Source organism: Hylobates moloch, unplaced genomic scaffold, assembly GCF_009828535.3.
Source record: "Hylobates moloch isolate HMO894 unplaced genomic scaffold, HMol_V3 SCAFFOLD_2, whole genome shotgun sequence".
NCBI classification, from domain to species: Eukaryota; Metazoa; Chordata; class Mammalia; order Primates; family Hylobatidae; genus Hylobates; species Hylobates moloch.
The window spans coordinates 7172433-7196589 of record NW_026652277.1 but is presented as its reverse complement, the minus strand read 5'-3'; the positions used below and the strand labels follow the sequence as shown (position 1 = coordinate 7196589).

Below are 24157 nucleotides of genomic sequence, written 5' to 3'. Positions count from 1 at the left end.
TCATGTTTGTTAAACTTACTTTTCTTGTCAAAATATGATTTTCCCTTGGTTTCAGGGATTTTAGCCCCCTAAGCCCCCCATATGCTCATGTTTGGTAACCCGTGTAGGCCTTCCTGCCTCTCTGTCCATCTGTTAAATATTGACTTCCTCCAGGGCCTATCTGTTAATAAGTAACTTTTTTCATCCCACACACTCTCAGAACTCATCAATACTAGAGCTTCAGGGACCATCCCAGCTCTCTCATGAACCCCACACTCTCGCTCCAGCTGCCGACCAGTTACCTCTGATGGGAGGTCCAACAGACCCCTCAACTGCACAAGTGCTATATCTACTCATCCCATCTCTTCCCCAAACCTGCCCTTCTTTTCACGTTCCATATCTCAGCAAATGGCACCAACAGTTAATCTGCCCAAGCCAGAGACCTGGAAATCATTCATGGTTGCTGTGTCTACTTCAGCACCCTCATCCAATTGGCCATCAAGCCTGCCTGTCCTATCTCTGGACCGTGTTTTAATCCATTCTCTTGTCCCCAGGTCCACTGCTCTTTGCTCCATGCAAGCAAGACACCTGGTATCCCCCCAACACCCCGGCTTTCCTCCCATCTCTCCATGATCACATTGGCCAGCAGGACCTTTATGAAATACAGAGGTCGTCATGCCGTTTCCTTGCTTAAAATACTCCGGTGACTTTATGTTGCCCTTAGGACAGGAACCACTCCCTTTCCCATGGCCTGCAAACCTTTCGTGGTCCACGTCCTGATTCCAGGCTCAGCCGTGGACCCCAGGCCTTAGGACACACAATTTCCCCTGCTAGGCACAGCCTCTCCTTGTCTGTAGCCCTTCTTTGTGAGTTGAAAGGGATATTGCTGAGCTAAAACTTCCTCCTGCGGGATCTGTCCTATGAAACTGTATGATGATCACAGAGGAAGTTTGATGATGAGGCTCCTAGGGAAGCAGATGCCTTGTAAGCTCTCCATCACTAAGGGAAGGATAACACCTCAGACGTCCTTTCTTCCTGGGGATTTAAACTGGTTATCATTGTAAGGATAATGCAAAGAAAAACGAACCTATTTGGGATGGTCGGATCAGTGATGCCTATTTGTGAAAATAGACACAGCCTGGGGGTGATTTGTCATGGACATCTGATACAGACAAGGAGAAAAGAGGAAAGGGGAAGAAAAGATGTCTGGAGAGAAGATGGGGAAGGAAGGGAAGAGAACAACCACTAGCTGAGGATCAGAGCCACTCCCCTCTCCCTAGCAAGGATCAGAAATAAGGCTCAAGTGCCCTGTCCATCCAGGGAGGCTGAACCTGCTGCCTCTGAGTAACACGTTCTCAGGGAAAGAGTTTAAAAGAAGGAGGAGGAGATGAAGAAAGAAGTGGAGAAGGAAGAAGAGGAGAGGGAGAAGGAGGGGGAAGAGCAGGAGGAAGAGAGGGAGGACAAAGAGGAAAAGAAGGAGACAAAAAAGGAGAGTGAAGAGGAAGAAGAGCAGGATGAGAAGGAGGAGGTGGAAGTGGAAGACGAAGAGGAAGGGGAAGAGGTGGAGGAAGAGAAAGGTGGAGGAGGAGGAAGAGGTGGAGGAGGAGGAGGAGGAAGAGGTGGAGGAGGAGGAGGTGGAAAAGGGAGGAAGAGGAGGAAGATGAGGTGGCGAATGAGGAAGAGGAGGAGGCCTGTATTGGTAACTTCCTGAAATTTTTACTTATTATACTGAAATCATTTTCCCAATAAACTTAAATACCTTGATTCACCATAGGTAAGAATCAGACTAAGAACGATAAAAAGGAAGAAGTGGCTTAAAAAACACAGACCGAAGGCCATCTTCATGGCAAGTACCACTGACCCTGTAGGCAAATGCAGCAGGGCCACTGCGCCCTTCATGCCTGGCACATACGCATCACTTTGTGCTAGGGCCAGTTGGAGGGGCTCTGCTGGCTTCCTATCAAGGAGCCCCTAGTCTGACAAGCATGTTCTGTATGGTGTGGTTTCCATGGCTCACTCTCAGAGCTTCTGTCTTTTGGAATCCCTGCAAGGGTCTTCAGGGCAGTTTCTACTCTAGTGAGAGTGCCAGGCAAGTCCATTTACCTTTCTTCTCCTCTTCCTTTCCCTTCCCCAACTCCACCCCCTCCCCCTTGCTACTCCTAATCCAATCTCTCACTACCCTATGGTGTTAGAAATCACAGTTCATCTATCAAAATAAATTAGTTTAAAATCCATATTTTTCAGTAGCTTTTAAACTAGCCTTTTAGTATGTGGAATCTTATGAATATGTGAACTTTGACCTCATTCCAGTGCAGACATATCACCACTGTAACTCTGAATTACAGTGTGTGGTTCTCTCTCAAACAATTATATTCACAAACCCCCTTTTTTAGAAAAATTTTATCATCTGTTCAAAATACGTTATTCTGCATCCGGCTTATGATGTTAAAGTCCTATGTGCAAGATAATCTTTATATGCAGATGAAATATTAGCAAGAAATGCAAGTTTGTTGAGATGTTATTAAAAAGTCACATTATACTCTGAGACCTGAAAAAAAAGAAAATAAAAGCCACATTAAGAAAAATAATAACTTATAAATTGATCAGATATAGCTACCTCTAAATTATACAAAATTTAAATGATTGAAATTATACCACATAAGTTAAATAGACTCTTCAGCAGCATAATAGAAAGATCTAGGTCATTACCTTTACATTTACTCATAATTCTTGTTGTCTGAATCAACTAGAGCATTAATTATTTCACCTATATGACAACGTGATAAGTATAACTTTTCTATCTTGCACACATGAAGATTGCAAACATCAAATGATATTTATGTAAATGTATCATTTTGTTATTTGTAGAAAAAATAAAACTTTTGACGTTCTCAGAATTAATAAGTGATCAGAATTAGCAAGTGCACGGCAAATATTCACTTTCATTTTCCTGAGATATGATTTTAGATAGTCTGAACAGAACAGGGAGGCTGTTGTATTAGAACAAGTCACTTGGCTGGTGAGAAAACTTAGCAGATGATTTAGCATGTAGTTCAGCTTTGATTTTCATTCATGCGTTCATTCAAGTATTCACTTAAACTTGTTCTGTACGTCAGGCACTGTGCTAGGTGCCAGGCTGTGGAAGAGTAAAAAGGAATATAGATAACTCTTGCAGTAATTTTGACCAGTGTAGTAGAAATAATTGATTGCCAACAAAAACCCATCCTCCCTTTATTAATAGTAGTAATGTTAAGCTGTGCACATGCTGCCCAGCTAGTGACTGAATTTCCTAGCCTCCCTTGTAGCTCACTATGGACGTATGACTAGTTCTTGCCAGTAGAATGTGAGTAGAAGTGATATGATATGAGCCGTCATAGGTTTAGGGCTTCCTACCTAAGCTGTGTGTTCATTTTCCCTCCTGTGAGCTTGAATATGGAAGCACCTTATGGTCCAGCTTGAACCATGCACGTAGCAACACTCGAGCAGAAATTGGAAACCTATGACCTTTGGGTCAAATCCAACTCACTGATTGTTTTTGTAAAGATTAGTGAATTATCTCTGACTGCTTTCGTGCTACAACAGCAAAGTTGAGTAGCTGTGAAAGGGATCATATGGCCTACAAAACCAGAAAATATTACTATCTGGCTCCTGATAACAAAAGTTTGCTAACGCCTTTGCTAGAGGATGGTAAAGCAACAGAAAATATGAAACTGGATCCCCGAATGACCACATAGAGCAGAGTCTCCTCAGCAATCGGAACCAGTGACCTTGGGATGATTATATGAGGGAAAAATAAACTCCTATGTCTTTTAAACCAGTGTTTTTTACAGTCCCTTTGGCCTCTTCAAGAAAAGTTAGTTGCTCATGCTGGTGATATATACAATAGAATTCTGCACATATTTGGAGATTTGTAAGTGTCCTAGGAAATAAACCAAACTCAAATCCATTTGGCAGTGATCTCTAATCTTGTTGAGGTAAAACAATTTAAAATTCCAGTTTAGGTAAGATTATAACAATGAAAAATTACAGAGGTATGGTCAATAATAGAACACAAATTTTCTATTTTATTCTACTTAAATAGCAGAATTACATGATTTTTTCCCTTTATTTTGATACTCTAAGACCTAGTTTGTACAATGAGAAGTGAAAACAAATTAATTTTAGTTCTCCTTCCTCATTAATAACCTAATTTTTCCATTCTTCTGAAAATTACTGTTTTAAAACACTTAGTGTCAGCTCAAACTTCTAGACATTTTCAAAAAATGAATAATTTTAAAATGTAAAATGTACATCATCAACACATCAATAATATAGACAAAACACTAATAAACTGTATGAAAGCTTTTGTGATTAGGTTCTCAGTTGAATTTTCTGAGGCTTTTATTTTTTTGTAAACTTAGAAGAACTCACCCAGAATGAAATGTATTTACTTTATTTAGAGACCCTGTAATTCTGAGCATGTATTGCCTTATAAGTGGGCATTTCCTAACCTAGCACTAACCGAAGAGAAAGGTGACTTGCAAATTTCTTCTTCCACACTTCCAGGACTCTTCACTTTTTTGTTTAGGCCTGCCTTCAAGTGTCTATCAACCCCTGCCTTGTGTTTTATGGATTTTTTTTTTTTTAAGGCTGCAGGAGAATTGCTGTCTTCATCCATGTCAACCAGAAGAATGAGAACAGGAGAGAGTGGTCCTGGGCACAGCAAAGGGGCAGGAGCCAGGATTTAGGATTCCCTTAAGAGCTGGGAAGCATTCTTCTGCGAAGTTCGTGGGATGAGTAATGAGGATATAGGAGAGTCGCTAAGAGCTAGAAGCTGAGAGGACCTAGAGGACTGAGTTCTTGGTGAAGCTACAGGATTTTTTTTAGAAAACAAAACAAAAGTGGATCTGAAGTTCGGATTGTTGAAATGTCAGGAACCAGAGACAGTGTATATTATGGAAAATAAACAACTCTAGAATTTGCATACACTAAAGGTTTAGAAACAGTAGTCTCACAAAAAGTGAGCCCTGGAACACCTGCCTGGGAGCTTCCTTTGCAGGAAAAGCACACAGTTTGGACTTGCATTTTCTATTTGGCAGCTTAAACAAATGTCTCCAATGGCCAGGTCTTGTAGTTCCTACATTTCCTGCCCAAGTCTTTGACTCTACGGCATACAAACAAGCCACGGAGAAAAGCTTCCTTAGTCTTTGGGGTCAGAGTAAGGAGTAGCGGGATTCAAAGATGTTCTCCCACATGGTTTGGACAGGAGCAAGAGCCAACACTGTGATTTGTGTATTTTCAAGACATCATTCTGGCTACTGTTGACAAGGTCCAACCATCACCTTTAGATAGACGGGACTCATCTTCGATCACATTATATAGTCGATTCCTCAGGAATTGAGGTGAGACCACAGAAAATCATGGCTGATGGGCAAGACGATGGAGGATATAGAAACTGCTGCTTTATCAAGAGTTGAAGGTGACAGTCAGCCAGGAAGTGGTCAGAAGATGCAAGTCCCCTGAGCCGTGGGAGCACTGCATTGGGACAGTGCCACGGTGCTGGGATGGTGGGAAGAAGCAGCTGCCTGTGAAGGCTGGGACATTGCTGTGGGGGATGCAGAGATGCAGCTGAGGAAGCTGCACACCACTGCCAGTCCACCAGCACAGCTCCACGGTGGCCTGCGCCTCTAGAGTGAGGCAAATGGTCACAGTGGGCAGCGCCCGGCCGGAAGGAGATGCAGTTGTGACTCCATTCCACCTACTCCACTCCACTCCTCCTCCAGAACTTGACTCTTGTGGACTGCAGTGACCCTAAGCTACCTCTCAGGCAGCCAGGATTGTGATATGGAGTGGGGCGATTCTTTTTTTTTTTTTTTTTTTTTTGAGATGGAGTCTCGCTCTGTCCCCCAGGCTGCAGTGCAGTGGTGCTATCTCAGCTCACTGCAATCTCCGCCTCCCAGGTTCAAGTGATTCTCCTGCCTCAGCCTCCCGAGTAGCTGGGACTACAGGTGCGTGGCACCACACCTGGCTAATTTTTGTATTTTTAGAAGGGACAGGTTTTCACCATGTTGGCCAGGCTGATCTTGAACTCCTAACCTCAAGTGATCCACCTGCCTCGGCCTCCCAAAGTGCTGAGATTACAGATGTGAGACACTGTGCCCAGCTGATTCTTATTTCCATTCTGCACGCGTTTCATGAGAGTTCTCCTGCTGCACCGCAGGGAGAGGTGGGACACTGGCTCCACAGCCGGCTCCTCTGCACCCCAGATTCCAGGGCCTATCCAGCAGGCACAGGTAGCCCCCACAGCCCATTGCCCACCCGGAGGCTTTTTTCCAGTAGAGAGATGAGAGCGTGTGTTCTGCCCATGTACGGACTAGCAGTTTCCACATTTCCTGAGGTGCAGGGCACTGTGCTGGCTGCTCTAGGGCATTAAAAAATTAAGAGACCGGGCCGGGAGCGGTGCTCACGCCTGTAATCCCAGCACTTTGGGAGGCTGAGGCGGGTGGACCACAGGGTCAGGAGATCGAGATCATCCTGGCTAACATGGTGAAACTCTGTCTCCACTATAAAAAAAAAAAAAAAAAATTAGCCAAACATGGCAGCCTGCGCCTGTAGTCCCAGCTACTTGGGAGGCTGAGGCAGGGAGAATCTCTTGAACCTGGGAGGCAGAGGTTGCAGTAAGCCAAGATCGCGCCACTGCACTCCAGCCTGGACAACAGAGCGAGACTCCATTCTCAAAAAAAAAAACATTTGAGAGATGACATGACTCCTGCCATCAAATAATTTACGATCTAGTGAGAGGCCTACAAGCAGTGCTGAGCGATGGTGCAGGAGCTTGTTCTTGCTAGTTCTAGAAGCTCCTTACTGTGTGCTGCGAAGAGAAGGGTCTTGCCCTGGAGGAGGAATTTAGAACATTGTGAACCAAGGATAGATCATAAATGAGGCTAATGGGTAACTTCTCAGAGAAAATATGGATTCGAGCCGAGCAGAAGCTGAAACGTTGGCCCAACATTAGCAAAACTGAAATCACACTTTGGAGATGCGTCACTTTCTAAAAATTATTTACTTATTTAATGCATCCACTGAATTTATAATTTAAAACTAATTATAAATTGTATAATTATATTTTTATAATTTATATTTATATTTTAAATGTTTTATATTTCTATTTTATATCTTTATATATTTTTATTTAAAAACTTTTTATAACTTAATTGTTTAATTTATTATAATTATATAATTTTATTTTTATTGACAGGGTCTTGTTCTGTCTCCCAGGCTGGAGTATAGTGGCACAATCATAACTCACTGAAGCTTCAAACTCCTGGGTTCAAGCTATCCTCCTACCTCTACCTCCTGAGTAGCTAGGATTACAGGTACATGTCACCATGTCTGGCTAATTTTTAAGATTTTTGTAGAGATGGGAGTCTCACTATGTTGCCCAGGCTGGTCTTGAACTCCCGACCTCAAGCTCTCCTCCTGTGTTGGCCTCGCAAAGTGCTTGGGATTACAGATGTGAACCACTGTGCCCAGCCAGCATGACTTTATTAAACAGTTCTGAGTTGAGCTGCTGTTCTTACCAGCAGGGCTGCATGATGGCTACGCATGTGGATGATTATGGTCCCAGGGCAGGAGTCAACAGGGAGCTTCTTCTTCTTCTTCTTCTTCTTATTATTATTATAATAGATTTAGGGGATGCACGTGCAAGTGGGTCACATGGGTGTATTTGTGTATTGCTGGGCTCTGGGCTTTTAGTGAACTGATCACCCTAATAGTGAACATAGTACCTGGTAGGTGATTTGTCCAGCCCTTGTCAGCCTCCCTCCTTCTCCCCTTTTGGAGTCCCCTGTGTCTATTGCTCCCATCTTTATGGCCATGTGTGTCCACTGTTTAGCTCCCACTTATAAGTGAGAACATGCAGTATTTGATTTTCTTCAAGAGGAAGTTTCTATGGGGTTAAACCAACTCTGCTTCCACAGGCCTAGAGCCAATTGCCCTCTCCGTTTTCTGTTTGCAATCCACTGAGAGTGGTGACCAGGGGAAAGAGGCCTGGGAAATTTGAGGTGGTGCTTTGATATTTTTCCGAATGAATAAAATGATGACTAGCCACACAAATGTATCACAAAGAGGAGAGAGAGGCACACGCCTCGGTGAATCTTTTTCCCTCCTTTTCAACTTTCCTTTGCTGTCACAACTATTTCAGTTTTAGGGTCTTTCAAGAAAACAAGCAGGTCAAAGACTTGAAGAAACATATGCCAATACCACTTAGCAAATTTCCCGCCCAGAAATCCACTTCCAACCCAACCATCTGCTGCTCTGTCAGCCCAAGTATTTATAGCCTGGTTCTTTGTCCCCATTACCAGGCCTTGCTTCCAGTGCAGTGATTCCAGCTTTGTCTTCCTCCACTTTGGAAGAAAGAACGAGACAGTTTTCTTCCATTCCAGACAATATGGCAAAGTTACTCTCAATCTTAAAAAGATACGTGTTACCTCTGATCAAGAATTTGCCGCCTTTTCCGCCTCCGTGGAGCAAAAATCACTTCTTCTCTCTTGTCATTCCAAGAGACCTTCTCAGATGGATTTGGTAATCAGCGTTAAGAACAGTGTCTATTAAGCCACTGGCATTCAGTCCTATTTTTAAAAGGCTGGATTTTATTCACAACTTGGGAAATAATATTATTGACCTAGAAAATCACAAGACTCAGAACAAGAGATTCGGACACCTGTGACAACAAAGGCAATCAGATCTATTCATCCTGGCCCAACTGGGAGGCTCTCATCTCTAAAAGGAACTCATCCCCATCCATTTAGGTCTGACCCGAGGACCACAAGTCTGTGGTCCTTTATAGAAAAACTTCCTGGCAACATCAACACCTCCATTCACATCACAGACCAGCTGGTGGATTCAAGACCCTTGACAAGGAGTTGGCTTCCAGATCCAGGCGTCTTTCTGCTGGAATCCTAAAGAGGCCAAGTTCCGCCGTTCTTATGACACCCATTCTTCTTCATTTGATCAAAGGGAAACTTGACAAGTAGCACTCCCCATCGCCCCCACCAATGCTACCCCCACTGTTCCCCTAATCCTAATACAAAGTGAAACCAGTAGCACCTTAGAGATGTAGAAACACACTCGCAGGCATCCCACATCTAGGTCAAACTCATATAACCTTGCAGACCAATTTTCTAGTGTTTGGGGCTTTAAAGGAACAGTTCCACTTCCTTCCTCACCATCAAGACAAGAAAGCAAACAGGAACTCTGTACTTACGCGTCAAGGTACTGGAAGGCCCCACAGCCAGGAGGGCTGGCAAGGTGGCTGCAGATTCTCAGGTGGGGACACCTGCTTGGGAGAGATAGGTGCACAGGAGGGGGAGCCCCCCAGGCCTGAGATGTAGACAGTGGGCCCCAGAGGGTGGTGGGGAGAGGGCCCTGGGCCCCAGGAGCACTCAGGCCTATGCTTGAGGGCAGGGACACAGAAACTTGAAGGGTCTTGGGACGTCCTTCTCCAGCTGGCCCACGCCATCATAGGAAGCAGGGTCTCTGAGGTGAGGGCACCCCAGAAATGATGATGGACGTGGTGCTGGGGCAGCCTGGGGGCATGGAAACCCATAGAGGGTCACAGGGGTGAACCCCAAAATGCTGGGCAGACCTAGGACCCCACAACAAGAGTCAGCAGCACAGTGCATAACAAGCCTTAAAGATGTCCTTTCCCTCTATCCCAGCCATCCTACTTTGGGAACGTGTGCCAAGCAAAAGAGACATGGTTATTTACGACATTTCAATAACTCACGGCAAGTCATGGCATACTGAAAAGTGTAAAAATGTTTTTGTATAACTGTTATTGATGTGGGGGAAAATCACAGTATGATATTAAGTGATCAAAGTGGCACACCCTGCACTACAAAGCATGAAGCCAGTGATGGACTTAGAAAAAACGGATGAAAAAAAATGTCACATGAGCCTCCCAGGATTCCAGAAGCTCTGGTTTGCCTTAATTATAAGCGATTTGGGGGTTATAGTCTGTATTTGCTGAAGTTTCCACAATGAATTTCATTTATGACTGGACAACAGGATGTTGAAACCCATTCTGTTCCTATCATCACTCAATGTCATCAAAACTTATAACTTGTAAAAACTGACTTTCTATTACTTAGGAACCTTGGTGTTCATTATTGAATTTATACACAAGGACTTCAGTGTAGACCAGGCAGAGGTGTGGAACTACAGGATGTCATGTGCTGAGCACCCCAAATCACCCTCGGTCCCATGACATTGGATGTGAACCTTTAGGGGGATCGACCAAGACAGCTTTATAAGAAAACATGCTGGCTGGGCGTGGTGGCTCACGCCTGTAATCCCAGCACTTTGGGAGGCAGATCACCTGAGGTCGAGAGTTCAAGACCAGCCTGGCCAACATGGTGAAACCCCATATCTCCAAACAAACAAACAAAAAAATTAGCCGGGTGTGGTGGCACACACATCTGTAATCCCAGCTACTTGGGAGGCTGAGGCAGGAGAATTGCTTGAATCTAGGAGGTGGAGGTTGCAGTGAGTTGGGATCGCACCACTGCACTCAAGCCTGGGTGACAGAGCGAGACTCCGTCTCAAAAAAAAAACAAAAAACATGCTTACGGGTCCCGTTTGTGATTTACATCGATTAAATCAGAATGTTACTGTAATGTGAGCAGCATAAACTTCTATTCCTGTGGTACGTCAACAAGGATAAAGCCAAAGTACATTTATGAATTAACTACAAAGAAAATGAAAATGAACCAGAAAACCTAGTTAGAATTCCAGCTCTGCCACTGCTGGTTGGTGACCTTCTACACGCGGTTAATCCTCTCTCAGCCTGTTTCTCTCTGGGTCAAATGCCCTTAATGAGAGTACTGACATGTCTTTTTTGAAGGTTAAATGATATGATGTTTGGTGGACTCATTATTCGTCATTGTTCTGGGGAACGTCAAATGCTGGATGCCAGGACAGGGAGGGTGTCTCAGCCTCTCCATTCAGAAAGAGCCTGAATTGCTGCACTGAGCTGGATAAAACCTTCGCATAATTCTGAGTGTTGTTTAATCTTTAATTAACGTGAAACTACGTGTCCCAAGGGAAGCCGAAGCCGCTTTCTTTCTTTGACCTCGTGTTTATGTTGTCCTACTTTGACATGGCCTGGAATCCATAGTTTTAGCCTCTTTCCTCTTTGTACAGAAGTTCCCATAGAGGTTGCAAATTGTTGTTTTTAAGTAATGTCTGCTGAGGAGGAAATTGGAGGAATGAGAGGAATAAGGCAAATTACTTGGCATACATTTTACGAGGAGCTTCCTAACGGAGCTAAGAACATGGCTGTGGTCAAAGCTGTGAAGTCTGGGGAAGCTCACTGACCGCTGTTGGCCTGCTGTGGCCGCTGAGCTCAGGCAGGCAGCCTGTCTTTACCCTCACGCCCCAGGCTCACGCCTCCAGCCGAGATCTCAGGGTCCTGCTCAGTGCCACCAAATCTAGCAAGCATGTTTTGTGCAATCTTTTGCTCAATTTTATGGAAGAAACAACAAAAAGGAACTCATGGGTCAGGAGGGATTTCCAGCATTTTTTAAAAAGTGTACAAATCCATGCAAATATAACAAAGAAAGATAAGAAGAACATTGGGGAAAAATAAAGAAAAAGATATGAGTTGAGGAATTCAAAAAGGACAAAAACCAGAAAAAGATAAAACAAAAAAAAAAAAATGGAAAAAACACCTGCCTTTTGGACTCTGGGGGCTTAAAAGTGTGTTTCAGACCAGTTCCTCGGTTTGATGTTGACACAAACTTGTGAATTTAGTCCAGCAGAAATTATCTTCATGATCTCCATCTCTGTGATGTAGGGAGATTAAGTCATTTGGCCAAAGGCAACCCACACACTCACTCACATGCACACAAAATGCCGGCAGGAGTGAGACCTGAAGCTGGGCGTCTCAACTGCCAATCCGCTTTACTATGACAAGGAGCTGGCTTGCAAGGAAAGAGAGAAAAGAGTTTCTGAAAGTCCCTGGGGGCTGTGCCTGAGCCTGTACAAGTTTATAATCTCTGGCTGGCAGGGATGTACAGGTTAGTGCTGTATTACAGATTTCTTCCCCAGCTTATCAAAATGCTGTGTCTGCTCTGCATCAACTCCTTGCGATGTGCCCTGAGATTTGCTTTAAAGCCACAGATCAGCAATTTCGTTGTGTGTGCATTCATTTCTTTGCTCAACAAATATTTATTGGGTTCCTAACATATGCCAGACATTGTGCTAGATCCCCAGTATATAATGAGGAAACAAGACAGATTCACTCCCCATTGTGATTTGGGGGGATTGAGAGTGCTGTCGTGCAGAGAAACTCTCCAAGGCAGTGGTGGGAGGGGCCCTTCCTGAGCCAGCTTCTCTCCTTGCTGTTGCTCCTGTTGCCCTGCCATGGCAGGAGCTCCACCCAGCCTCCCAGACTCTCCTGCACAGCGGCCCATTGAATCCTGCCTTCCTGTAGTAAGGACTTAGGGTAGCTTGCTAACCGGGCGACACCCTTGCCTCTTGCGTGTGGACAGTGCAGTGATTATTTGCAGCAGGAAGTTTGCAATAGGCCCCCTCCTTGCTCCTGCATCCGAATTCAGGAGCTCTTTATCTATCCAGTCAGGCAATTGGAAGAGACTGAGTTCCCCACACCATCCCCTAAACGGTGTCCCACCAGAGAGTTTAGCCCGAGCACCTAAAAGCTGTCTTCTTATTCTACGTCTGCCAAATCCCAAATGATGATCACGATGCTCATAGTTCACTGAGTCTCTTCCTTTTCTCCAGTAGTAGAGCAATGTGGGAGTGCACGGGATAGAGACAAGTTGGAAGTTGAGGATTTTGTGGCATGTTAGGCTTGCACTTCCCAAGTTAAATGCTGACCTTTATATTTGTGATGTGGTGCCCACTGGTGGGGACCTAGAGGAGTAGGAAACACTGGGATGACAGAGCTTCAAGAACATGGAGGCAAAAGACTGTCTCCTCTTCCCCAGCCCCTCTAGGACATCCAGTGCTGTGTGAGGTGAAGAGTCACAGCTTGATGACCTGAGATAAATCCTTCTGCTCTTCAGAGCTGAGTAAGAGTGTGCAGGAAAGAATTGCTCTTAAAGGACAAGAGCTGGGGCTCACTGGTGCCAGGATGATTGTTTAGGGTTAGAAGAGAAAATAAATGTGAGTATTTGTGTTATCCGCTGGAGCCGTCGATTGTGCAAAAACTTTAATAAATCCCTTCCACGTGTCAGCACTATGCTAGGTGCCAGGAATGCAAAGAATAACAAGATGTAAACATCTTCCTTGGGGTCTTACGATCCAGCTTAGGTTCTGGGAAAGGCATTTGTGATGGAAAAACAAATAAATCTTTAAAGAGTTTTTCAGTAAAATTGTCATAAATCTACTTAGATGTTGAAAGCACAAGATGTCCTTGTTGGGCCAAACGGGTGACCAGGTGTCTGAGAAGCTGTAAAGGATGCATTTGGAGCCCACTGGAGTGTGGGGAGCCTGTGAGCTGGGAGGCAGCCTGGACCTCGTGATTTCCAGAAGCAGGAGTTTCTCCTTTTAGGTAGTGTCAGGGAGTCAAAGAGCAAGGGGGGCAGTGTCATTAGCGAGGAGGATGGTGTCAGAATCCGTGTGACCCTCCTCTTGGGACTTCCAGAGCTAGTTAGGGAAGAATTGAGAAGCAGGGCTGTTCCCATTTTGTGTATGTGTGATTCCACATTACTCTTGGCCAGCAGGGATTGAAGAAAGCTCTGGTACATAGAAAGCAGGTTGACTAATTTCCCTTTCTTGGAAATCTGAGTGGTAAATCACAAAGGGTGTGAGTAAAGAGAAATGAGCATTTTTTTAATCAGAGGAAGTTTAAAACGACATTGTTCTTGCTCATTTCATAACATAAAATCTGTCATCATACTTCATGTAAGTAACTATAGATGGGAAGCCACTGACATTCAGTTAGAGGGCAACAGAGAGCAGATTTCTGGGTTAGTTAAAATTAGATTTGGTCACACATAACAGAAAACCACAAAGCAACCAGTTGCTTAGGCAAGGTAGAGATTCACTTCTCTGTCATGTAACTGTAGTACTGGCTAGCAAGGCGGTCCTTACAAATCCGTGCTCTGATCTTTCCACTCTGACATTTTCAGTGCATGGATGGCTTTTGTTTCCAAGGCCACCTCAAGGTCCAAAATAGCTGCTGGAGGTCCAGCTGTCACATTAAGGTAGGAAAGAGAAAGAGGAAAAGCAGAAATGCAAAACAGACTCTTCCTGACAATCTATGCCTTTCAATAAAACTTCCTAGAAGAGTCCCACTCAGCATTTTTATTTACATTGTATTGAGCCCAGCTGAGTCACATGGCCATGCCAACCTGCAAGAGAGACCAAGAAATGTAATGTTTAGCACCCAGGTAAAAAGAAGTTTGGTCTATAAGGAGGGGGGAATGGATGGATATTAGGTAATAAATGACAGTCTCTACTGCAAGGTTTTTTTTTTTCTTTTTTTCTTTTCTTCCTTGTCCTTCTATCTTTAGAGTCTAGGCCTCTTGTCGTGCCCTCTAACTTCCAATCCCACCCCGCTCATGGAAGAAATAACTTACAATAGCTTTCTAATTGGCTAGATAGAGAGAGAGAGAGACAAAGAGAGAAAGATTAGATAGATAGATAGATAGACAGACAGAAATAGGTAGATTGATTGATTATAAAGAATATCCAGTATTGTCCATGTGATCGTGGAGGCTGAGAAGGCTTGTAATCTGCCATCTGCATCTTGGAGACTCAAGAAAGCCCATGATGTCATTCATTCCAAGTCTGAAGGCCTGAGAAGCAGGGGAGCCAGTGGTGTAAATTCCAGTCTAAAATAAGGAGAAGAGGAGATGAGGTATCCCAGCTCAAGCAATGAGGCAGAAAAAAGGAGGCAAATTCCTCCTTCCTCTACCTTTTTGTTCTATTCAGGCCCTCCACAGATTGAATGGGGCCCACCCACACTGGGGAGGGCCATCTGCTTTACTCAATTCCTCCATTCAAAGGCTAATCTCATCTGGAAACATTCTTACAGACACACCCAGAAACAGTGCTTAACCTGGGCACCTCACAGCCCAGGCAAGTTGACACATGAAATTAACCATCACGTCTCTCCCGTGAAAGTCACATTCCCTCAACAAAGCAGGTCCTAGATGTTCAGATGTGGGTGGAGATTGAACAAACCCTTCCGGAGTGCACACTGTGTCCTGAGCACTACGCAAGACACTTCTGTGTCCCTTGTTCTCAGGGATACGGTCAACATATTGTGAGAGAATCTGGCTCACCAGACATGATACTACTCTAAATAGGCTGTGTCTTATTCATCTTTTTTCTTGGCACATAGTGGCCACTTATGAAGGCGGATGTCAGGAACTCTTACACATCCTCCTTCTTGCTCTTTTTCTCTCACTCTGCTCTTTCTCCTCCTTAGAAGCAGGGGAAAATGGAACTGAAGTGGGCCTGACTAAGCATTTCAACTTTCCAACCTGGTGTTAATATTTTCATGCAGGTTTTGGTATCTCTGTCTCTCAGCAGCAACCAGAGCCCAACGCAAACTTACAAATAGACAAAGTTAGTCTTTATTTCCCTTGGGGTTTCCCCTGCTGCTCCCTCTTTCCTGATGCAGAGGGCTGGCTAAGTGCTGGGATGTGTGGTGGAGATGTTGCTGATCAGAGCCTTTTTTTTTTCTTGAGATGGAGTCTCGCTCTGTTGCCCAGGCTGGAGTGCACTGGTACGATCTCAGCTCACTGCAATCTCCACCTCCCAGGATCAAGCGATTCTCCTGCCTCAGCCTCCCACGTAGCTGGGATTACAGGTGCATGCCACCATGCCTAGCTAATTTTTGTATTTTAGCAGAGACTGGGTTTCACCATATTGACCAGGCAGGTCTTGAACTCCTGATGTCAAGTGATCTGCCTGCCTCAGCCTCCCAAAGTGCTGGGATTACAGGTGTGAGCCACCATGCCCAGGCTGAGCAGTCTTTGTTTTCTCTATTCTCTCCGTATGCCTGGCTCATGGTGAACATGCCTGGGTCAGAGGTCAGTGATGCCAACTTCACCAAAAGCAAAGGTGTATGTAAAGCTGTTTCATATGGTACACCAAGTGGAGTTTATGAACTAAGGTCTCTCAGCCTCTCCTCTCCCTGGGCTCCAATCTTGTTGTTAGAAGTAGAAATCTAATTTTACTTGGATTACTACCATGACAACATTTCTCTGCTTTAAACTATTCAAGCTTCAGGCAAGATAGTGTTGCTGACAGTTTTCCCCATAACTTCCCCAAAATTACATATTTCTGCAAGTGAATGCATAATTTTCACTGCTTTTTTTTTTTTTTCAAAATTTTGAATCCCCCACAAGAATAGTTAGAAATAATTGTGTGGTAGATCCTTGTTTTTGCAAGCAGTAATAGTACATAACTAAGTAAGAAAAAAGGATATAAAAGAAAAAAAAAAGGAAAGACAAGCAATTATGAGGCTGTGTAGATTTAGCTCAGCATTTTTGTTAACAGGTCTGTATATTAAATTGAGCCTTTACCAAAAAAAATGGACATGTATTTTTTTAAACTTATAATGTAGACAGTAAACATTGCAGAAATGATTAACACTTCAAATGATCTATGTGCTAATAATTTTGAGTTATTTTCTAACATATAAAATGTATAAGAGCCCCAAGACCATAGAGAAGGGTTTTCTAATGCCCACAGTTAAAAGTCCTTAACGCCAAAGTGTTGCTTCAAAATGGCCTTTCTTATTTACCACCTGTACGGTTGGGTGGAAGAGAACATCCTTCAGAAAATTTCTGTGTGCAGTTTCTCTCTGAGGTTGTCAAACCCTCCCAACTCTACCCCATCACCCCAAAACCCCAGGGGATTTTAGGGTTTACTCTATCTTGCTCCTGTGATGCCATAGGCCCTTCTGCCATGAGGCAAAACCTCCCCTCCTATAGAGACACACTGGCGAGGGGAGTCAGGAAATTTGAGTTCTAACACCTGCTAATTACCTACACCTTTATGCCCAAGGTGTCTATAAAATGAGGAAATTGGAACAGGTGATCTCTCAGGTCCTTTCTAGCTCGGTGATTCAGACTCTACTCTCTCCTATCTGAAATTCTGCAATGAGAATGTTCCATCTTTGCCTTCACATAAATGTCCATGAAGGGATAGCCTATTAATGCATATTTAGGAGTTTATATTTTAGTGTGAATTGTTTTGAGAATTGTGATCAAGCTGTAAAACCCTAATTTCAGCCTTATTGCTGCTAATATAGGTAAGTTTACAAAGCCTCACTGATTGTGTATTGTTTTTCTTTTAATCTTTTACAAAGCGAGGATTCTCTTTCAAACTGTTGCTTGGATGGATGGCATAGCTCTCTGCAGCCTAATTGCTTCGGAAACAGTGAAGTCTAATTACCAACCCTTCCATGTTTTCTCTGATTTTAGTCTTCATTCCTGTGTAGATTTATTTCAAAGTATGCCTTTGAAGATTAATCTCTTCCACTGAGCCCCAGTTAGGAAACAAGATTATGGCAATGGCAGCCAAAGTAACAGCTGGTTTTTTTGTTTGTTTTTTGTTTTGTGTTTTTTTTTTTTTTTTGATTCACAAGTTGCTACACACTGTACTTTTTAATGGAAAAATCTCTGTATTTGAGCTCTTGTTATATTTTCTGTGGTATCTCAAAAATTCTCTTGGATATAAGCCATCTGGATATTTCTGCAGTCCTCTCAAGTTTCAAAATAGTGATACTTAGCATGTATTTTGCAGGGTTTCTATTGGTCAAGGGCATGCAGTTCTGAAAATCTTGTGCTGTGAGGTCGGACAGGACTGTTGGCCGTCTGCCAATAGACTTGCATTGTTTACCTTTTTAACTCACAGCCCTGGAAACGCTGTTGGTGTCCCCCCGGCCTTCACTGGTTTTCTGAGTATCTGCCCCTTTGCCTACTTGAAGTGCTTAGTCCCGGCTAGTGAAGCCTTTAGGAGTTCCCAATTTCTTACTTCACAGGTTACTAAAAATGAAGACATATCTGTTGAGTGTTGCTCAAGAGACCAAAACATAATCCTAGGACAGGATGTCTGGAAAGGATGTCTTGCCTATCATGCAGCATAATACGCGGTAACAAGTACTGGCTTTGGAATTAAACTTCTATCCTTTCATTGCTAAATGGCTTTGGGAAGGTCACATTCCCATTTTGTACTTCAGTTTCTTCTTTTGTAAAAAGGTCATGCAAATATCTACCTTGCGGGTTTGTTGTGATACTTAGAGATTGTGTGTGAAGTGCAATAGTATGTGTCTATATACATATATAGACACACACACATAAATTTAAAAAAGTCAACCTTTAGAAATTGCCCTCTGTTGTCAGATACTTTAGTTGTTTTTGGTGACTCCTCGTTATAAATAATGTTAGATTAAACTATCTTATGAGAAGCGTTCTTCTATGCAAAGGCACCAGGGTCACCTAAGGTCCCATCTGTTCAGGGCCCCTCAGAATATCCCTGTCTGCAGTAACGAGGAGAGTGTTTCTCCTTTGGTTACAGTGTGCAGGAATGAGGGGAGAAAGACTGGTAAACATATTAGGGGACATTCCAGTTTCATGAAAGGCATAAGTCCAGAGTCTTTTCGTGCAACGTGAAACCTTCATGATCTGGCTAGGGTCCACTCTCTAAAGAATATCTTTGCTCTTGCAGTTTTCCATTGCACAACAAGGACATGACTTTAACAGCAAATCAGACCATAAACCTCTTATTTCATGCTAGCCTGTGTCTTTTTATTGGTCTTAGTGTCCCTGTTTGTAGTTGTGCAGAGCTGTCATTTATCCCTTGAAAGGGAATTTCATAAGACATGTGATCCAGTGCACAGCTGTGTCTGTCCCATGAGAGGTGAATAAAGTCAACCCGATGATAGTGGAGGAAGATCCAGGATGGTAGGTGTGCAGTGACCCTTGAGCAAACAAATAGCGCAAAACAAAACCTGGCACCTATTAACTCCAGGGAAAACAAAAAGCTGTGCAGGGAAGGAAAAGTAATTGTAGTTTACTACTCATATCAGCAACAAATGGCATTTACACAGTCACAAGAAGGTAAACATCAAATCTAAACAAAATTATGGTATAACTACATCGGGAAGACAAGGAACCGGGAAGTGTGTGTGTGTGTGTGTGTGTCTGTGTGTGTGTGTGTGTCTGTGTGTGTCGTGAGAGAAGGAGAGAGGGTGAGAAAGAATATTATATACTGAATTTCTAGAGTTAGAAACCAAGACAGCAAAATCTGAAAAGTCAAAAAGCAGTAGTATAAACATTTTACTAGAAATGTAAAACTGATTCCAAAAAAATAGCTGAAAAGAATTGAAAGTTGTTGCTTCCAATAAGTAGGATGCTCTAAATTATTTGCATGTATAATTTTAATAAAAATTAAAATGACAGGAAAAAAGGAACCAAGGAAGAAATATCTATTATAATACTTCTCAAGTAAATGTTCTTTAAAAAATGAAATTCTTCCTTTAAAAATGAAGTTGCATTTTACTTATGTGACATGAATTGCCTTTCCCTGTAAAACAATGACTCTCAATAGGAAAGGACTTCCTAACCCTAAAAATAACACAACTAAGTCAAAATGTAATAAACTGTGATGCACACTAATAGCTTTCTTTTTTTATTAATTTACATGCAATAAAAGATATCCATTTAAATGGCATTTTGATTTGTATCTGTGTAATCTCAGCCACAATTAATATATAAATGATGGGGTGCTCCCTCCAGCAGCACATATACTAAAATAGTAGAGATACAGGGAAGATTAGTGGGACTACCGTGCAAGGATGACTTGCAAATTCGTGATGCCTTCCGTATTTTTAGTAACTCAGAAACAGAAAGTCAGATACTGCATGTTCTCACTAAACGATAGGTACATATGGACAAACAGAGTGAAAAATAGACATTGGAGACTCCAAAAGGTGGGAAGATGGGAGGGGCGTGAGGGATGAGAAATAACCTATTGGGTATAATTTACACCGTTCAGGTGATGGTTACACTAAAAGCACAGACTTCACCACTATGCAATCTATCCGTGTAACTAAAATGCATTTGTACCCCCTAAATCCATAAAAATAAAAATAAAGGCGTAGATGATGGCGCATTTCCACCATCGCAAGCTCCTTTCACCCTGTCGCTGGGGATGCCCATTCCCAGCCCCCGGCAGCCCTTGATCACTTTCTGTTTCTTTAGATTCGATGTGCCTTTTCTAGAGTTTCACAGACATGAGCTGGAATGCGTGGGATGGACTCTTTTGTGTCGAGATTCTTTCTAATGCATCTGAGTTTCATCCCAATTCCTGTGTGTGGCGTACTGTTCCTTTTATTACCGATTAGTAACCTATTGGGTGCGTTTGCCATCATTTGTTTATCTAGGATAGAATGCTTTGGCAAACCTTTGGATCGTTGAATTTTTAAAAAAATTTCTCAAGTCTTTTGACTACTAGCTCTTCCCCCTACCAGGCAAACTCTCTGATGGTCAATTATCAGAAAGGAGCAGGTAACTGACAGTGGAGTCTGCTTCTTCTGGGTAACCCAGCTTGGTTGCTTAGCAACAAACAGAAGAAGTGTATTAGTTTAGTGGATTCTGAACAAAAAGGTAATCATCTTTCATCCCCAGATAGATAGGAGATGATGTTATTCCGAGTGAAGTGGGGGAGAAATGAAAACCATAAAAGAAAACACATCTTATAAATAACCACGATGATACCTTCTGTAGTCACACCAAGTGTGCTGTTGAAGACCAAGAAATCCCCGTTTAGACATAATACCACGGTGTTAGGTGCCGCTGTGCAAAATAGTTTAAAATTGCAAATAACTGATACCAGACATTAATAACTCATAACAGAGATGAAGAGAAACAGGTTAACCTTCATCAGCGTGAATTCTGCAAAGGATCCATCTGAGATGAGGAAGAAACCTTGTCCCCTCTCCATGTCCCTTCAGAATGGAAGGCAAGAACTCCGGTAGATGTTATACTTCCTTTCGCTGAATTGAGTAATTGTTTTCCGTAGTAAATGTGATTGACTTGTATTTGTTCACTGGATTCCTTAATCTCAAAAAGAATGGCATCCATTTTGCAGGCAATGATGCTGACGGAAGTTTTTTTTGTTGTTGTTGTTGTTGTCGTTAAACTTCCTCGGGAGTTTTGCCAACTTGAGACGGCTACTTCCTTCTCATTATTGGCACCGCCCTCCCAGCACCCAACAATATCATCTAGCAGAAATAGCTCTGCTAAGAATCGCTGATTTAATGAGTAGACTATCCTTCAGCCATTGAATGCAAAGTGTTGCATAATCAATCAGAGATCGGGTTCACTTAGGTTTACAGGGTTGAAAGGGAGACAAAAACCCTTCACCATCGCTTCTCAGCTAGTCCTGGAGCCGTTCTCCACTTCCCTCCTGATGACAGGTTTCTGGGTTTAAATCATGCCCCCGGGGAATGGATGTGAAGCTGTGGTCCTGCAGTTTGCTGTCAGTGCCTGGGTATCCGGTAAAAGACAGCTTTGCAGTTTCATTTATTGGAGGGGCAAAGTTGACTGCCAAATAATTGGGTTGAGACTCCCCCGACTCCCCCCTACTTTTCTTGGGATTGTAAGGATCACTTCTCCCCATAAACATATTAAATTGCAGCCTTCCAGAGGAAAGAGATAGAGGAACACATCTTTCAGAGCTGCTATTTTTTTTATTTTCAGACGAATTAAAAATGTTCTGGTCTTTTCTGGTTTTGAATTGTAAAAGACGTGCACTTGTCTTCTGCATTGTGTGTGTGTGAGAGCACACCGAGACAGAGGAACAGGAAGGCAGAGACTGCAAAAGAGCTTGCAAAACCAAAACACATCCTGGGGCCCCACACAGTTAGTGAAAATCTTGCTGCTACGCAATGCTGCCGAATGCAGCTGCCACCGTAGAGCCGAGGTGTAAAAACTTTGAGCTGCTAAGTGCTTGCAGCATTGTGCTCTCTGCTTGCGACATTTTGTGGCCGTGGTTTCTGCTCAGGGGAGATTTATCAGTTCAAAGAATAGACTCGATAGAAAAGTACGGCTTTGCACATAAACAGACTGTCGTTCACAACCACCACGTTGACGGCAGTTTACTGAAATTAATTCTCGTTTGAGTTAAAAGACTTAAAGCTCCCAAAGAATGTGTCCATGTTTATATATTTTAAAATATACAAAAGAAAAGCCAAATCACTTACTACTTAATTTCTAACTTAGTGTTTCTGAGGGATGGAAAAAAAATAACTAAAAGTTTTGGACCAGAGAATTTTTTTTTATTTTTTAATTATTTTATGTTATTTTTTTAAATTCAGATTTGGGGTCAGCGGTGGCACTGAGGTTTTGGTTGGATTCCATCTCATCCCTTCTTTCTCTGAGTTTTGTTTTCTTTTTTCCTCTCTGCTATAAGTTTCTGGTGAAATGGCAGGAAACTAACAGTGATAAGAAAAAGTAAGAAACAGATCTGTGTAGCAGTAATGACGGAAACTAAAAAGTAATTGCCCCCCTGAGACATATGCCAATTACAACACAGAGAAATACGATGCCATGACATCTGTCGGGCCTGTTGATTACCAAATCGAGGTGGCAAATATTTGTTGAGCATCTCCTATGCGTAATGCATCCTAGATGCCTATTCATGGACCTCAAGACATTTCTAGTAGAGATAACTTATTCTGAACAGCAATTCTCAAAAAACTTCAAGAATCCTCCAAGAAGAGTTATTTGAGTCAGAGGGTATCATGAATGAGATGCGTGGGGAGTGGCTCAGGTCAGGGTCTGGGGATGACATGGGGCAGGAGAGCCATCCTTTTCAGAGTGGTCACTAGAAAGGTTTCATAGTGGTTGTGAGGATTTGCTGCCACACTAGGAGACTAGATGGGCCCATGGCTCTGCCATCATGGAGTGTCTGGTCTGGGATATAGATGAATCGTAGACATTGTTCATGGTGGTTATGAAGACAGAGGTTGGCGGTTGAGGAAAGAGCATGGAGGTAAAACAAATGGTTGCTAGTAGAGAATGATATGGGAACGGAGCAGGCTATATGCAGGGGAGTGTTGGGACCTCACTCCACCTGTTCAGAGGGGAGTTGAGCAGTGAGTGGGTAAGGGGCCGATGAAGCCTGGTCAGGGTGTCCTTGTACACAGGGGCTGGACTCTGACCACGTGGAGTGAAAGCCAATAACCACCATATACTCAAAGTGTCAGCCTCAGCCGAGCCCACCTAAGGTGCTCAGACATTTCCAAAGCATTTTCTGTGGGCTGCACCGGACTGGCTTCAAGTCTCCACAACCCTGACCACACTGGGGCAGAGATATCTTCCAGTGCAATCTGAGCCTGAGACAGAAAGTGGCTTCTTGAGTGCACAGATGGTTAAGGTCGGAGCCAGGACTCTCCAGCCCAGATATTTTAACTCTCCCACCACCCTGGCCAGCAGCCCCCACAGTCTCAGAACTTCTCACCATCCACAGATATGCAAAAGCACCTTCCAAAACCAACCCCGGGGCAGATCTGACTCTGGATTTGGTGAAACAACCTTGGGATGTTGGGAAGGTCAGGGTTTCTCCACCTCGGCACTATTGGCGCTTGGGGCTGGATGATTGTCTGTTGCGGGGGGCTTTTCTGCTACCCACTAGATGCCAGTGGCACACCCCTTCCCCCGAGCTGTGACAACCCAAATTATTTCCAGACATTACCAACAATCTCCCAAGGAGGCAAAATCACCCATGGTTGGAAACCACTGCTGTGGTGTGTCTGTAAACATGGTGGTGTTGGTCCCCACTCTGTGTGACAGGTATTCCCAAGGCCAGGATGAAGCTGCTGAGGCCAGGGTGAGCTAAGGGGGGGTGTGAAGAAGAAGCCTGAGTCTGGTGTCACATAGGACTGAGGAAGTCCAAAGAACAGGCTTTTTGTCCTGGTCCTGATGGCCATGGGAAAAAAATCACTTGATCTGTCTCACCATGCTGTTCCTCATGTCTACTGCATTGAGATCACTTCTGTTTTATTGTTTGTAGATATGGGGTCTTGCTCTGTTGCCTAGGCTGGTCTCAAACTTCTAGCCTCGAATGATCCTCCCTCCTCAGCCTCCTAAAGTGCTGGGATTACAAGTGTGAGCCACAGAGCCTGCCTGAATTGAGATCAGTATTTTTTTGTTTG

The 24157-nt window shown here is 43.4% G+C and overlaps 1 non-coding gene across 1 annotated transcript; it reads left to right on the top strand.

Moving 5' to 3' along the window:
• Window positions 1-19723: 19723 nt before the first annotated feature.
• Window positions 19724-19830, top strand: LOC116477432 (U6 spliceosomal RNA). The gene has a single exon (XR_004250455.1). It is a non-coding gene; the product is annotated as a U6 spliceosomal RNA (small nuclear RNA).
• Window positions 19831-24157: the final 4327 nt, after the last annotated feature.